We start from the raw sequence: 17357 nt of genomic DNA on the forward strand, positions 1-17357 counted from the left end.
TCCGCTCTCTTGGCCCCAACATCTATTAGCAGTCAATAAATATTCATTGAGGTATGGTGTACTTCATCTGACCCTTCGCCAGTCACAGTTACAATACTAAAGCCTGATACGATGGCTAACTAATGTGATTCCTACCATTCGTTCTCAAAGTTTAATGTCAACAATAAGATTTTTGCCAAACTCCTTGCGAATCAGTTGCTCTCCCTTCTACCTGATATCACCTATCTGGCTCTGTCGGGATTTGTTCCTGGTTGATTCACAGCCCACAACCCCCATATGAAGCTCGCCATCATGCATCTAGCCCCCCAACTCGCTGCCATGAATGTGCTATTGGACACGTCTAAGGTGTTTGACTCTGGATCAGTTGCAACTTTTCTGCCTACTCCTATGACTAGTCCTTAGTCCTCGCTTCACACAACTAATCTGCCTAACGGATGCCACATATTTGACTTAATGGGATGCTATCTGCCCCCTTCCCTGTGACGTGGGACACTGAGCAATGATGTCCCTTATCCCCGTTCCTCTGTGTCCTAGCTATCGAACTGTTGGCTGCCAGACTGTGGTAGCATCACACTCATAGGGGCCTCAGTTTCACAGCTCAAGGCATACTTGTTTCCATGTATGCTGATGACATCACACTATATATATGAGAAACCCAAATTAACTTAGATGGCATTACCTTTAAGGTCATTTAATTTGAAGGATACTCTGCCTCCACCGCCTGCATCCTGCCCATCCCGAAGCACACCCATAGACCGGATGTGCAACTTCACCTCTACTCAAGCCACCAAGCACCGCAACAGCTCCACCCACAACAACCACCTCAGCTGCATCCTCCTCAACACCCGCTCCGTCTACAAGCACGCCGTCGAACTTTGGGACCTTCTCACCTCAACCTCCCCAGACATTGCCTTCCTCACCGAAACATGGATGACCCCCTCCTCGGAACCCGACATCACCATAGCCATCCCGGAAGGCTATAAGATTACCTGCAGAGACCGCACTAACAAACTGGGAGGAGGAATCGCCATAGTCCACAGGAGCACCATTGGGATCTCAACCAATACTCTCAACACCATTGATGCCGCTGAACACCTGCACTTCCAGATTCACGTCAACGCCAACACCACCCTCAGAGGAACTCTTGTCTACAGACCCCAGGCCCCGACCTCAGTTCTGCGATGCCATCGCCAACACAATCAGCACCCACGCCTCGCCTCTACGGACTTCATGCTCTTCGGCAACCTGAATTTTCACCTAGAGAACACCAACTCCTCAGCCTTGATCGCCAACCTCGACAACCTCGGTCTCAAACAACTCGTCACAATGCCCACACACCCAGCCGGCCACACACTCTGCCCCATCTTCTCCTCCAGCAGCCACATCATCTTCACCCATGCCACCGAACTCCATCGGACCGGACACCGCTGTGTCCACTTCTCCTTCTAGAAACCCACCGCTCACCACCACTAGCAACAGACCCCTCACCGCAGCTGGAAAAGATCTTGTAGGACCAACTGATCTCCACCCTCACCCACGCTCCGCCACCCAATACTAGCGATCCCAACACCGCCGCCCTCAACCTCAATGGCTAGACGACTGCGCCAACACCCTCGCTCCACTTAAGAAATCAACCAACACCCGTACCAGCAAGAAAGCACCCTGATTCACCACCGACCTTCAGGCCTCCAAGCAGGAATGCCGGAAAACGGAGAAGATATGGCGCCAAGAACAAAGAGAGAGCAACCACGCCGCCCTCAAGACTGCCATCCGCAAGCATCACCAGCTCATCCGGACCACCAAAAGATAATTCTACAAAGAGAGAATCAACAACAACATGACAGCAAAGAGCTCTTCAGCATCATCAAAGAGCTCGCCATCCCCAATTCCTGCTCCGTCGACCCCCCCGCTCGCAAGACCTCTGCGACTCCCTTGACACCTTTTTTCACCGCAAGATCACAGACATAAACAGCAGTTTCACCTCCCTGATCCCCACGACCACTGTGGCCAACACCAACCCCAACGCACCCAACCACACCAACCTCCTGAGCACCTGGACCCACACCAACGACGAGGACACCACCAAGACCATGAGCACCATTCACTCCAGATCACCCGCCGACCCCTGCCCTTACCATGTCTTCAATAAAGCCAGCCAAGTTATCGCCCCCCAACTCTGGACCATCATCAACAGCTCCTTCAAGATGCCACCTTCCCGGAGAGCTGGAAACATGCCAAAGTCAACGCCCTGCTCAAAAAACCCAAGGCAGACCGAGAAGATAGTCAACAGCCAACTATCACGCTTCCTGGAGGACAACAGCCTACTCCACATCTCCCAAACCGGCTTCCGCAACAACCACAGCAACGTGACCGCTCTCATCGCCGCTACCGATGATATCAGGATCATGCTCAACAAGGGTGAAACCGTGACCCTCATCCTCCTTGATCTCTTAGCAGCCTGAGATACCGTCTGTCACCAGACACTTCACACATGCCTCCACGACGCTGGAATCTGCCACAAGGCCCTGGATTGGATCACATCTTTGCTCTCCGGCAGAACTCAGAGTCCACCTCCCTCCATTCCTGTCGAAAGTCACCAAGACCATCTGTGGAGTACCCCAAGGATCCTCACTCAGCCCCACCCTTTTCAACGTCTACATGGCGCCGCTCGCCAACATCGTCTGATACCCACAGCCTTAACATCGTCTCCTATGCGGACGACACACAACTGATCCTCTCACCCACAAAGTACCCCACCACTGCCTAGACCAATCTCCACAACGGACTTCATGCCATCGCTAACTGGAGGGAGGTAAGCAGCCTCAAACTAAACTTGGACAAGACTGAGATCCTCATCCTCGGCTTCAACAGATCAGCATGGGATGACTCCTAGTGGCCTGCCATGCTAGGAGCCACTCCAACTCCCACCAACCATGCACGCAACCTTGGCTTCATACTAGACTCAACACTTGGCATGACTCAGCAAGTCAACACCATCTCATCCTCATATTTCAACACCCTCTGCATGCTTTGCAAGACCTTCAGATGGATCCCCATTGAAACCAGAAGAACGGTCACCCACGCCCTCGTTAGCAGTAGACTGGACTACGGCAATGCACTCTACGCGGGAACAGCGGCCAAACTCCAGAGGAAACTTCAGAGCATTCAGAACGCCTCCGCACACCTCATCCTTAACCTCCCTCGCCACAAACTCAGAGACCTTCACTGGCTTCCCGTTAACAAGAGGATCATCTTCAAACTCCTGATCCACACTCACAAGGCTCTCCATGATGCAGGCCCTGCCTACCTCAATGAGCATCTCAGTTTCCACGTTCCCACCCGCCAGCTCCACTCCACCAACCTTGCCCTCGCCACTGTCCCTCGCATCCACCGTACCACAACCGGCGGAGGATCTTTCTCCCACCTCGCCGCCAAAACCTGGAACTTCCTCCCCGTCAACCTACGTCTAACCAAGGACCTCCTGACCTTCAGGAAACGTTTAAAGACCTGGCTATTCGAGCAGTAGCACCCAACCCAGCTCCTTGAGACCCTATCGGGTAAGTAGCGCACTTAACAAAATTATTGATTGATACCTACTTAGGCATATTAATTGAGCCAAATCTACCCTTTTCCTCCTCACCCCAGAAACTAGGCCGATAGACTCTGAGTATCCACTACAATTGTGCCCTACCTGGGTGTACGGCTTTGCAGTAACATGGAGGAACTCTGGAGTGCCAATTATGGCTGCACCATGACATGGCTAGACAAGCGAATCCCAGTGTGGACATGTTTGGCGTTGTCCGTTGCGGGACAGATTTCTATTGTGAAGATGATCGCCTTGCCTACTTTTCTCTATCTTTTTTTAAATGCCTGCTCTCCAATTTGATCTCCTTAGAATGGATAGAAAAGCAGCCATGGGTCACATGGGAGATGCACACCCTGTTGCTCAATCGGAGGGCCTGAATTAACCTGATATGACCCTACATGCATACTGCGCAAAAGCTCAATACATTCTCTACTGGTTTTTTCCTATGCACTTCCAACCTTACACAGCGGAAAAGGCAGATGGGGCGACATCCTGCCCTTGAGCTATTGTGCTATACCAAACATATAAACCACTGAAAGCCGAAATTGATACAATATCCTAGGGTTTGGGATGTGGTGCATTGCAGTGCTCAGCTACCCTGCCTGTACACTCTCTCTATCCCGATACATACAAATCTATATTACTGCCGCTACTAGATCTAGACTATTCAGTGAGAATGTGCGCCCTCAACCCACCGCACTAGACATCTTCCTGTATCACCAGCTCCAAGCCACATGCAGCGTGCTACATGCCACTTTTACTGCATAGCCCCAACACTCCATGCGCTAGAAGACATACTATTGAACCACTTGCCCGGCAACTTTATCACTCAATTGTATTCTGAATCGCAAAGCAAGACATCAAGGCACATTCCAGGTGCAAACAGACAACCTCTCACCTAACTATAGGCTTTGACTTTGGGCTGCAGTATCCAGTGACCTGCCTATGATCACAGACCACTCTCACCCTCACATGCTCCTGGTCGGCCTTCTGGGCTATGTTAAAGATGTCTCACCTGATGTCCAATGACTCACTGCCAAGTTGCTATAACTGGTAAATGATGTGTAGCCATACAGTGGCTCATCCCCCCATAGTTAAAACTTGGTTGCAGGATGCAGTATACTGCCAGGAACAACTCTTCACCTATTGGGACCTCATTCCATCAAGGTCCTGCCTGTAGGACATCTGGGAACACCTGCTAACCTTCTTGAGACAGACATAGCCTACAACCACCCCTGGCGGAGGGGGCTCTGCCAGATTCAGAAGTGAACTTTATGCCTTCCCGATCCTTGGATGCTACCGCACACTCCCACCTGAATAAATGCCAGCAAGTCACCAGGGCTCTGCAGCAGATGCATAGGCCTTACGTACCAGCCTCATCCTTGTAGAGATGGGGTGACAATTTTATCACTCTCCCTGTGCTGATATGTACACAATGCCATTTCTTGCCTTTGCCCTTACTCTTTCCCTTTCCTGTCTCTGGTATGAGGTTTTTGCCTTGTTGCTGTTATCTCTGCAAAATGATTATAAATAAACATTTTTAAAAAATACAAGTACTTGAAAAAAAAAATAATCCCTATGTTTTTTTTGTGGAAGAAAATTAAACATTGATAGCAACTAAAATTTACAAGTTATGAAAACCTGGAAAACACTTACAACCCCTCAGTAAAAGACAAAAGACAGCAAAAGCAATGTAGGTCCGAGATCAGGGAGCATATCTTAAAGGTACATTAGTTGGAGGAATGTAAAGGGCAGAATCAGAGGGGCATCAGCCTACTATCAAGACTCTGAACATTTTGCATTCTGCTAGTGACAACATCAATGGAGAGGCCTTCCAAGTAATAATATTACTGTTCTTGTTAGCTTCAGGAAAAAGTGTCAGTAATTTAGATCTGAGCTCTACACCTGGTAGCTATGGCACAGAGCAGCCAGGCTTAACTTATGAAAATGTGTAATCTGTTACAGAAATAGTTAAAACTTCAAAACCACAAAAATATAAAACTCATACTCCACTTTATAAAAATAGAAAATATCTTAATGCACAAAATGACACCAAAACAAGAAAAATCCAACAAGGCCAACCATAGAAATGAACTTTTTAGCATTGAATAACATTTTCATACAAAAAAGCACAAAGCGCCAACTGTAGGCAACTGGTCACACTAAACCAGGACAAGGGCAAGGTTTGAGGCTTACCTTGATGCAGCACTGGTCGGATAGACGGCCCATATAGGTCCCGGTCAAAGAGTTACCTTTAGACTTAGAAAATCTTTTGCAGAGAAGCTGGTCGTTGATGAATCATCAAAGGGGCAAGCTGCAAGATGGATCCGAGCTGGGGTTCTCCAATGGTAGGTGGCTGAAGAACGGCCTCTTATTGCTGGTATCAATGAAGGCAATAAGCTCTGAGCAGGTGAAGTTTGGCATCCCTGCTCAGGAATCTCTCAACATCACCTTTGGCTCAGCATCAGTCTTGGTAAAGCCCTTTAAGTTCGGAGTTACAAACATTTCTGGAAGTCAGGTCTCCTTCTGCGGGACTGACAAGCAAGTGGGATCCAACAGGAGATTCAGTGTTGATGGCTTTGGCTTAATAGCATTTTCAGTCTCCTGCATATTCTTTAAAAGAAAAGTAGGCAAAGGTTTTTAATAGGCCCAGCGTAAAACTCTACTCCACTCACTGAGTTTTCAGAATCTGGGCCCTCCGCACTACTCGGAGTACCGTGGAGATCCCAAATTCTGCCATCTGGCACAAAGCAAAGTTTTTGTTTCCGTTTGTGCACAATATTTGTTTTTGGCACCTGCTTGTTAGTGCCATAATATTCTCAGACTGCTATTGAGTGCGTGCAAGATTTCGTTCCAGCTCACGCAGCTTTTAGCTGCGATGGCACCAATCTAGTGCTGCTCGTGAACTTACCTTGAGTTGATTTTCTACTTGAGAAGCAGCTACTCTACTCAAAAAGATGTTTTTGAGTTTATTTTATTCTCCACCAGGCCTTTAGAGTTAGTTTTTCGTGCGAGAGGCCTTTCCTTTCACTTTTGTTTAACACAAATGAAGTGCCTTAGCGACTACAACTTCGTGTTCCTGTCCAGTAGGCTCCTCCCAGTGTTTTGTCTATCTCCTGGTCACTTTTCACTTGGATTTCAAGGAGGAAGAATCACTCTCTTTGTCTGCTGGGGAATATTTATACTTTTTACCGCCGTCGGCTAGCGCCATTCCAAGACACTAGCTGGTTGTCATATTTATGGAATGACGGTAGCCGTCATTAAGGCCTGTCTAAGGTCATGAAAAGGGATGCTAGCCAGGTGGGGGAGGCATAGGGGGAACAGGAGGTTGTGCGTCAAAAGATGCGCTAGCATGGTCAGAAGCTTAAAAATGCCTCTAACCAGACTACCGTCATTTTTTGATGTAAAACCCTCATGTACATGACTCCTGTCTTAGTAAAGACTGGAGTCATACCCACCACCCAAATGGCCAGGCCCAGGGGACATATATCCCCTGAGTCTGGCCATTGGGCCCAGTGCCATGTATGGGGGCCCAAGTTAGGGCCCCATTCCCCTCTGGTCTCTGGTGTGGGTAAGGGTGTCCCCGGAGCTAGGGAAGGGCACCCATGTCCCTATTCCATGGTCTCTGACCATGGAAATAGGCTCACATGTCCCCTAAAACCTGCCCTGACCTAGGCGTTAAATAATGGTGTTAAGCAAGCTTAACAACATTATTTAAGGCCCCTTTCCCCCGTGCTTGATTTTAGTGCGGGGAATAAATATAGCGCTAGGGCCATATAGTCATTTGTTGCCCAGGAACGTCTACCTTGCAGTTAGGTTTGCGTAAAATTTGCGTAAAAAAATGATGCAAATTCAGCGCAAAACAAGTATAAATCTGGGCCTTTGTTTTTGTGATATCACACAAGTAAGTTCAATGACTATTCTGTTGTACAGGGTGGTGTTTGTTTGATAGGGCATGCACCAGTATTTTTTTGTACTCGTTTGATTTTTAAATGTCATCGCAGTAGGTGGCATGGAGTTTAAGCAAGGGCCTAGTTATTTTCTTTGCATTTCATTTTTAATTTTTCATCTTTGTAAAGGGGAAATGTTACACAGTTCAGTACCTTCCCTCCATGTTTGTTACATTTGTAATATTCATTTATTTCATTATGTGGCCTAGTCTTTCAATTGTCCATCGAGCCAGTAGGCCCAGTATTTGTCATCAGTGCATGAAAGACATTTTTCGGTGGTAACATTTAAGTGTGTTGTTTTTATAGCTCAGTTAATTTTCATGTTTTACATTGCTGAATTAATGGTAGTGTTTTCTTCAGTGTTACCACCATGCCTCTTTTTTCTGGCTAGTGTATGTGTGTGTATGTGTGTGTGTGTGTGTGTGTGTGTGTTTAGTATGCATGTGTTTGTCATTGGCCACCATTTGTCTTTGTTCTACATGTGATATAGCCAGGGCCCGTTTTGTGTAGTCTGTGTCCATTGTGCCTTCGCCATTGGCTTGCATGTGTTCTTTATTCCCCATGCCTACTTTCATGCTGCTGTTGTTTGACCATGTGGCTGGCAGCCATTTTGTGCTTCATGCAAATATTTGTCGGCTATAGGCTTGCATGTGATCTTTGTTCCCCATGCCTCCTTGATTGCTATTGCTGTTTGACCATGTGGCTGGAAGCCATTTTGTGCATCCAGCCAGTGTGTTTGTGCCATAGGTGTGCATATGTTCTTTGTTCCCTATGTCTCCTTGCTCGCTGTTGTTATTTGACCATGTGGCTGGAAGTCATTTTGTGCATCCAGCCAGTGTGCCTTTGCCATAGGCTTGCATGTGTTCTTTGTTCCCCATGCCTCATTGATCGATGGAGACTGTAAGCCATTTTGTGCATCCAGCCAGTGCATTTTTGCTATAGGTTTGCATATGTCTTTTAGACATGGGGTCACTAGTTGGCAGTCAGTTTTTTTAGAGGCAATGTGTAAAGTATTTGCACAAACAGTAACAAAGTGAGAACACCAGAAAAGTACTCCACACCAGCTTAGATAGATAACTAATATTTATCTATATCAAACCAAAAGGACAAAAATCTAACATACACAAGTAAAGATATCACATTTTAAAGTTAAGAAAATAGCATTTATCCATAAGAATCAATGGATGTGTTGTTTTAGCACAAGGTACCTGGTATACGTGAAATATAAATCCACAGGGGCAAGGGTGCATCAGAAAAGCAAGCAGTGCATCAATTCCTTACTTGCAAGTGAGGCCGGATGCCGATTCTTTACTTGCCGGGTAAGCTATACGTTGAATCTTTCTTCGCAGGGAAGGGATGTGTCAATTTCTGGACAGGTAGCCTCGGGTCCAAGCAGTGATGTTGAAGTTTTGATGGCACGGGACGATGTGAGGAAAATCCAGATGCACAAAAATTATGGAGCTTCGCTGAGCTAGTGATGAACCGATTCCTGCAGCCATGAGGCATGTGCTGTGTGCTCCTTCCAAGGGCCCAGGTACTGGAGTGGCACAACTTGGTAAATCAGGGATTCTCAGCTAGAGATTCCAGGTGCTGGAAGATGAAGTCTTTGATGTCCCTGAGACTTCTTAACAAAAGGGAAGCTCAGTCAAAGCCCTTGGAGAAACTTCACAAGTAGGATACACAGAAAAGTCCAGTCTTTGTCTTGTCTAAGGTCAACCCAGCAAAGCACACACAGCAAAGGGGCAGTACTCTTCCTCACATCTCTTAATCTCCTCTCCTTAGCAGAGGTTCCCCTTGATCCAGAAGTGTTCTAAAGTTGTGGGGTCAGTAGTCCAATACTTATACTCTTTTCCGCCTTTTGCAGAAGGCAAACTTCAAATGAAAGTATTTGGATTGCACAAGAACCTGCCTCTTCTTTGTCCTGTCCCAGCCACACCCATGGGTGCTGGAGACTGTATTGTCTGAGGTCAGGCACGGCCCTTTTAGGTGCAGGTGTCAGCTCCTCCCTTCCTACTCTAGCCCAGGAAGATCCATCAGGATATGCAGGACACACATCAGCTCCAATTGTGTTACTGTCTAGAGTGAATTAACAAACAGCCCAACTGTCATTCTGACCCAGATGTGGATTCAGCAGCCAAGCAGAGGCACAGAATGGTTAAGCAAGAACCAAAAATGGCATTTTCAAACAGACAATCTAAAAACCGACACTACCAAAAGATGTTGTTAAACTTGGCATCCTTGGTGTGGTCTCCTCTAACGTTTTGCCTCTGTTTCCCAGGTTGTTCATGTGTGCTGGACTCTGTTGCTGCCTGTTTTTGTTACTCTGGGCACTTTACCACTGCTATCCAGTGCTAAAGTGCAAGTGCTCCAATGAAAACTATATATGTGTAATTGACCTTTCATGACTGACATATTTGATTTAAAAGTAAGTCCCTAGTACAATGCACTAGGGGTGCCCAGGGCCTGTAAATCAAATGCTACCAGTGGGACTTTAGCACTGGTTCTTCCAACCACATGAGTAGGTCTGTGTGTGGTTTTAAACTGTCAATTCGACTTGGCAAGTGTACCCACTGGACAGGCCTAAACATTCCCTTTTTATACATGTAAGGCACCCCTAAGGTAGGCCCTGGGTAGCCCCATGGGCAGGGTGCAGTGTATGTTAAAGTTGGGACGTGTACTTATGTGTTTTACATGTGCTAACAGTGAAATATTGCCAAATTCGGTTTTCAGTGTTGCAAGGCCTATCCCTCTCATAGGTTAACATGGGAGCTGCCTTTAAATATTATTAAAGGGCAAATTCCCTTAGGAAGCAGATAGAAATATGGAGTTTGGGGTCTCTGAGCTCACAATTTAAAAATACATCTTTTAGTGAAGTTGGTTTTTAGATTGTGTGTTTGAAAATGCCACTTTTAGAAAGTATGCATTTTCTTTCTTAAACCATTCTGTGACTCTGCCTGTTTGTGAATTCTCTGTCTGGGTCAGTTTGACAGTTGGGCTGGTTGCACCTCTCTCTAGACAGTGGCACAAAGGGAGCTGGGGTGCAACCTGCATATCCTGATGAGCCATCTGTGCTGAGAGGAAGGGGAGGAGTGGCCACTCACACCTGAATGGGCTGTGCCTGCCCTCACACAATGCAGTCTTCAACCCCCTGGGGTGTGTCTAGGGCCTGGATGGGCAAGGAAGGATCTCGCAAACAAGACAGACAGTCCTTTGAAGTAGGCCTGCTTCAAATGCAGAAAGGGGTATAAGAAGAGCACCCAAAACCCCTGAAGATTAGATTACTTCAAGGATTCAAGAGGAACCTCTGCCTGGAGAAGAGCTGAAGAGCTGAGGAGAAGTGCTGCCCTGGCCTGTGCTGTGTTGGGCTATCGTGCAGTTGCTGGTTCTGCCTGTGCAAGGGGACAGAGACTGGACTTTGTTGCATTCCTGCTTGAGAAGTGACTTCAAGGGCTTGGAGTAGAGCTTGCCTCCTGTTTTGAAGCCTCAGGGACAGGAAAGGATTCACCAACCAGATATGAGTCTACTTGTTGTGGACTCTAGCTTGCCGGAGGGTGCCATTCCAGTTCCTGGACCCCTGGAAGTGAATTTCTGGAGAAAAACAGTCTACCGATGTCAGACGACGCTGTGCAACTTCATAAAGGATGCCACTGCCCAGAACCGCAGCAACGCTTGCCCGAGGCTGTGGACCTTGCTGAGTGCAAATCCGATGACCCTGTGAGCTGACGCAGCTACCCTGGAACCACGCTGCCACCTGCCCGAGGCTGTGGACCTCGTAGAAGTATGACGACCCTGTAGGCATCACGTTGCTGAAATCGCTGATCCTGCCCGGCTTCGCTGACCACAGAGTGTTGTAAGTCCAAAGTCCGTGACGATCTGACACCATTGCAGCGCCAGCGGCCCTGTGATGTCATTGTGACCCCATTGGGTCACCCCAAAGCATCGTAACGCTGCTGGACTTCGCATCTGCTGGAACCAAGGGACCGACTTTGCATCCGACGTTGGGTCACCTCCACCGCCCCGTAGAGAGGACCAGATGTCGCTGCGCAACTCCGCAGTCTTCCTTCTCCGTGGCACTGGAACTGACGGCGCATCGGATCCAGCGAAGCCGCTCTTCCCGACTCCGTGCACTGGTCTGTTTTCTACTTGTTCTGAAGGTACTTTACCTGGAGGTCGACTGAACGGCGCCATTGGCGTCGCATTGTAGGAAACAACGTTATTATGACGCTGCATTTTACTAACTTGCAGTGTTTTTACCTCAAATCACTGTTTTCTTGCTTTTAAGTGCTAAATTCATATTTTTAACTGTATATTGTGGATTGTTATCATATTTGGTCTTGTTTATTTAGATAAAATATTTACTATTTTTCTAAACCTGTGTTGTGTAATTTTGTAGTGGTTCACTGCATTACTGTGTGTGTTGGTACAAATACTTAACCCATTGTCTCTGAGTTAGGCCTGCCTGCTCATGCCAAGCTACCAAGGGAGTGAGCAGGGGTTAATTGAGTGTGATTCTCCTTTAAGCTGACTAGAGTGAGGGTCCTTGCTTGGACAGGGGGTAACCAGACTGCCAGCCAAAGCTCCCATTTCTAACAGATGTATTTTTAAATTGTGAGTTCAGAGACCTCAAACTCTATATCTCTCTCTGCTCGTAATGGGAAACTCCACTTAAAAGATATTTAAAGGTAATCCCCATGTTAACCAGTAGAAGAGATAGGTCTTGCAATAGTGAAAAACAAATTTGTTACTATTTCACTATCAGGACATGTAAAACACACCAGTACACTCCTACCTTTAAAACACAGTGCACTCCGCCCATGGGTCTACTTAAGGCCTACCTTAGGGGTGTCTTACATGTACAAAAAGGGAAGCTTTGGGCCTGGCAAGTGGGTACACTTGCCATGTCAAATTGACAGTGCAAAACCGCACATATAGACTCTGCAGTGGCAGGTCTGTTTACTGGGCTACTCATGTGGGTGGCAAAATCAGTGCTACAGGTCAACTAATAGCATTTGATTTACAGGCTCTGGGCACCTCTAGTGCACTTTACTAGGGACCTATTAGAAAATCAAATAAGCCAATCAGGGATAACCAATAATAATCAAACTTTTCACAGAGAGCACTTGCACTTTCGCACTGCTCAGCCGTGGTAAAGTGCCCAGAGTACTAAAAAACACCAAAAACGAAACCCAGCTCACAGTCAAAAGTAAAGGAAGCAGAGGCAATAAGACTTGGGCAACCACATCAAGGATATCAGGTCTAACAGGCAGCATACCCTCCTAACTGGCATATGCTTTGAGAAGTATATTAAAAAGTCAAGCTGTGCGAAAAGGCATCAATGCAAAGTTAAAGTAAAACACAAAAAACTATTTTGAGACATAAGGTAGATCAAAAAGATTTTCCCATTACTAACAAAAATAAACCCACTCTCTCCACCAACAACATGCCCACCACCTCCCACATCTCTTTCCCATCCCCAGCAAATGTCCAAAATAAATGTACAAAGTCCAAATGTCTGTAATGAAAAAAACACCTGCCAAAATTCCCTCACTCTCCTCACACAACAAAACTCACTCTCACCAAAAAAACATGTAAAAAAAGGCTAATAGAGCATTGTGGATGAGGATCCTCAGGTATTAGATCTGGGCCTCGAGGCATGCCATCCTATGGCTCAAATGTGCCCGCTCATGCAGCACCCAGTGATGGTGCAGTCGATCTGAAAGGGGGCGGCAATGGTGGTACGAGATCGGGGATGGGCAGCTCCATGCTGCTGGTGGTGCTGGCACTGACTAGGCCTGGAGACTGGAGGTGTAAGTGGTTGGCCGATATAACTGGGCTCCTCAGCAGGGCCATTTGTCTGACCCTCCTAATCCACCAGCTGCTGGAAGTGGGCTGTGGTGGCCTCCAGACTCTGCTGCCTGAGCTGGGCTGCTATATGCTGTGGAGATGTGGTGGACAAGCAGGAGTAGCTATATCAAGAAAACAAAAAAATTAAAGAAGACAAATTGTAAAGAATGCTCTGTGCTACAGTGCAAACATTTGTTGTCTTCAAATTATACAGTATAAGTACATTACTGGTCCCTAAAGGCCATTGGAATTTTTGATGTGATTAGGAAAGTCATAGGGACATGATTTCACCAACATATACCTCACTGAAAAGCACTGACTGGCTGAAAGGAGGCAGCATACAAAAAAAAAAAACAGAGTGTTTTTTTCTCATAAAGGATATCTTAAAAAAGTAAACCATGCAGACAATTTGTATGGAAAAAAACAAAAACACTCTGATTAATGATTAAGGCACCAACTTACAAGTATTCTATTCTTGTTGTACTAAATGACTGGAAGTGTGCTAACTAGCACATCGTGTATAAATTTGGTACTCTTTGCACTTGATTTCAATGGCTCTGCTCATCTCCAAATGTCTTTCAATTCTACCACAACTCTAAAGAGGTAGATGATTAAGAACTCACATACGTCATGTATAACATGCTGATAATAGAGAGTCTGTCTGCCATAGGTAGACAGTCAGAAAACTATGCACTGCAGTACAGGGAAAAGAACAGGATATATAGATTTTATTGGCCACGTTTGTCACAGAGTATTCCATCCGTAAAACGCAAAATCAGGGATACTCAACCACACTTTACTTCCTGGCTTCACCTTCAAATAAAAATTACTTCAATCGCTTGTGGTAAGGAAAGGAAACTTTACTTCTTCTGCTGCTACAAAGTTAGGTACAGGGAAAAGCCCTGGTAGGTGCGATAGAGGTTTTGCTATAGAATAATGATGATGTAGCTAAGTTTAGGCTTAGTCAGTCACTGTAGTTGAAACTGAAAGCTGATGAATGCCAAAAGGGAAAAATATATTATGGAAGTCGTATGAACCACTTGTTCCATAAATTGTGCACATGCCAAAAGTGTTTTTTATCAGTGTGCTTGTTAGGCTTGGACAGAGTTTAGGAATAAATAAAGGAGTGCAGAACTGATGAATGAGTGAACACTAGGAGGGAAGAGATAGGCAATGAGGCAGATTTAAGAGCCCCTAGTGCCTCCTTGCACCACATTAGTGTCATTTTTTTTCAACGCTAATGTGGCCCTATAATGACAAAATCATCATGCCAAATTTACAAAGAGGCGCAAAGCAGGCATTGTGCCACTTTGTAACCCCTTGAGGCACAATATGATAGCACCAATTATAATGTATGAAAGGGGGGAGTTCCCCCGTTGGGGGGACCGAAAAAATGATGCAAAGAAATCTAGAAGATTTCTTTGTGTCATTTGTTTGGCATTTTTAATGCCTGCTAAGAGCAAGCATTCAAAGGAGGCATACTGCTGTTTACAATGGGCCCAATGGACTTTGCAGGAGTAGTGTCCACATTTTTCACACTAATCCTAGAACGATCCGAACTAATGTAAAAAAAAGTTTGACGCTAATTCCCAAACTACCGCCATGATACACCACTGTATCTCAGATACAGCAAACACATGATGGTGTTAGGGGGGCACTAAGGGGTGCAAGAAAAGTGGCACTGCGAGGCCCAATGTGTTTTTGTTTTGGTTTGGCATCCATTGAAAGCTTTGTAAATGCCACATCAACAATAGAAGCAGACGCACATTGCACAGCCAATGCTGCATTGCTAGATTGAACTGTGCTGCAGTTAGGTGGGGTCATGGCCCATAAGTCACGAAGTGCCATGGGCAGGGAGGTCATGGATGATGATGGGCTGGATTTGTCTCACTTAATAAATACAGTGGGTATACTAGGAATTGTCAATAACCAAGCATTGACTTATCATCACCCGTCCCTGTCACAGCAGAAACTACCCCTTCGGCTTCTCTGTCACCTGGCGCATTGGTGCTGGCCCCAGTGGTCTGTGCGGCTAGAAAAAATATCACACATTTTAGATGCCAGATACACCTCTCCCTTTTTATTTTTTTAACCAAATACAACTGCAATCCATGACCATAGTTCAGATTGCAGTATCTTATCTCCCATCTAAAATAACACTTTGGGCATTTTGTTGGTTGACAGTGTTAAAAAAGCCAGTAGACAAGCCAACCGTAATAGAGGATCAGAGATATGATGATGACTGTGAGTCATCTCAAGCGCTATGAAGGGGTAGAATAAATTGGCCAACAAAGGACATATGGTTTTGATTGTCAAATGAAATGGAACCCTACTCTTACTATCCTACCATACTGCACTGTCATCAAAACATCTGGGATACTGAATAATAATGCATACAACACAGTGTGGGGGGGGGTCACCATAAGAAGGACCTTTCTCTTGTCATATGAGCATGAGCAAGATATAGAAAGCCTCCCAACAAACAGGAGCAGAAAAGCGTGCTTGTGTCTGCAAACTCAGCAATCTGCACAATAGACTACCTAATCTAGTGTCTTAAAGTAGCAGTTCACAGGATGTAAAAATTATGGGAGATGGACAGCTTAATAACCAAGCAGAAGAAAGCTTAAGTTACAGATTATTACAGATAGTGACAAGCCAGCTACAAGAAAAGAAATAAAGAAAAAAATGATAATGCACAAAAGGATAACAATAAAAAAACATTAAATAGAATGAAGAGGATTTGAAAAAAAGGTCACAATATAAGAGAAAGGAGGGAAAATTATTCTAACAGAGAGAGGTAAAAGTTAGAGAAATAAAAAATATTAACTAGAACTTAATGGGGCAGAGCAGTAGAACTTCTATTTGCTGCGGCACTGGTGGTGATACTCTCCTTGGCCCGACCCTCTGATGCCCTCTTCTTTCTCTCGGGTGCTGATGTAAGAAATAAGAAGATTACAAAGATAGCTTAGTGCTACAGTTAATCTCCTAGAAAATATTTTTCCTAATTTCTAAAAACGTATCAAAGCCCTATTCCAAATTTCCTAAAGTACATTTGGAAATGCTAATGCATTTCAATGAATGATCTTTGCTTAACAAATCACAACCTCCTCTGATGGGCCAACTCAGTCAGTTTTCCATAGATGTATACCATACATCACTGGGAGATTGTTTGAGACTGTATGAGTTAAATAAAAAGAAAGACACAGAGAACACTGAGGGCCTCATTATGAGTTTGGTGGTCTTTTGGTAAGACTCCCACCGTGGTGGCCGCCAAAAGACTGCCATGTTGGCAGCAATCGGACCACTGTAAGAGTCACACTGCGAAGTCTGCCAAAAAACAGCCAAATTCCCAAATCCACCAGGACACTTGAGGACAGAAAAGAGGCAGCCCCACCACTAACATCGCTAGCCTGACAAAAATCATCCCATCATATTACGATCGACAAATCACAACAGCAGTTCTTTTATGACGATGTGAACCTCGTTGGTCTCAACTCACTTCTACCAGAACACCACACCACAATGGATAGTTTGAATACCCTACACCTGATAGGCATCCACACACCTGACACACCTACTCACTGCACTATATAATACACTCCTACACAACCCACAATCCTTTGCAATCAAAATGCACATACAGCCACAGACAACAAACATCCCAGAGAGTTCAAATTAGCAAGAATAGGTACCCATCATCACTTCACTATGCGCACATCACACACCTGCACAACATACAAAACACACTTATTAGTACCACACACAATCCACAACACCCATCACCCACTCACATCACAGCACCTACACCTCACCATTTACCTAACACTGCACCCTTTCACTTTGAACACAACCCCACCATCTTCACAATCACTACAATGTCCCCACAACGCACCCATGTTTCACGGATGAGGAGTTGAGGGTCAGGTGGATGAAATTGTCAGGGTAGAGCCACACCTGTTTGGAGCAACATATATTGC

The sequence above is a fragment of the Pleurodeles waltl genome, chromosome 6 (genome assembly GCF_031143425.1).
Source record: "Pleurodeles waltl isolate 20211129_DDA chromosome 6, aPleWal1.hap1.20221129, whole genome shotgun sequence".
Taxonomy (NCBI): domain Eukaryota; kingdom Metazoa; phylum Chordata; class Amphibia; order Caudata; family Salamandridae; genus Pleurodeles; species Pleurodeles waltl.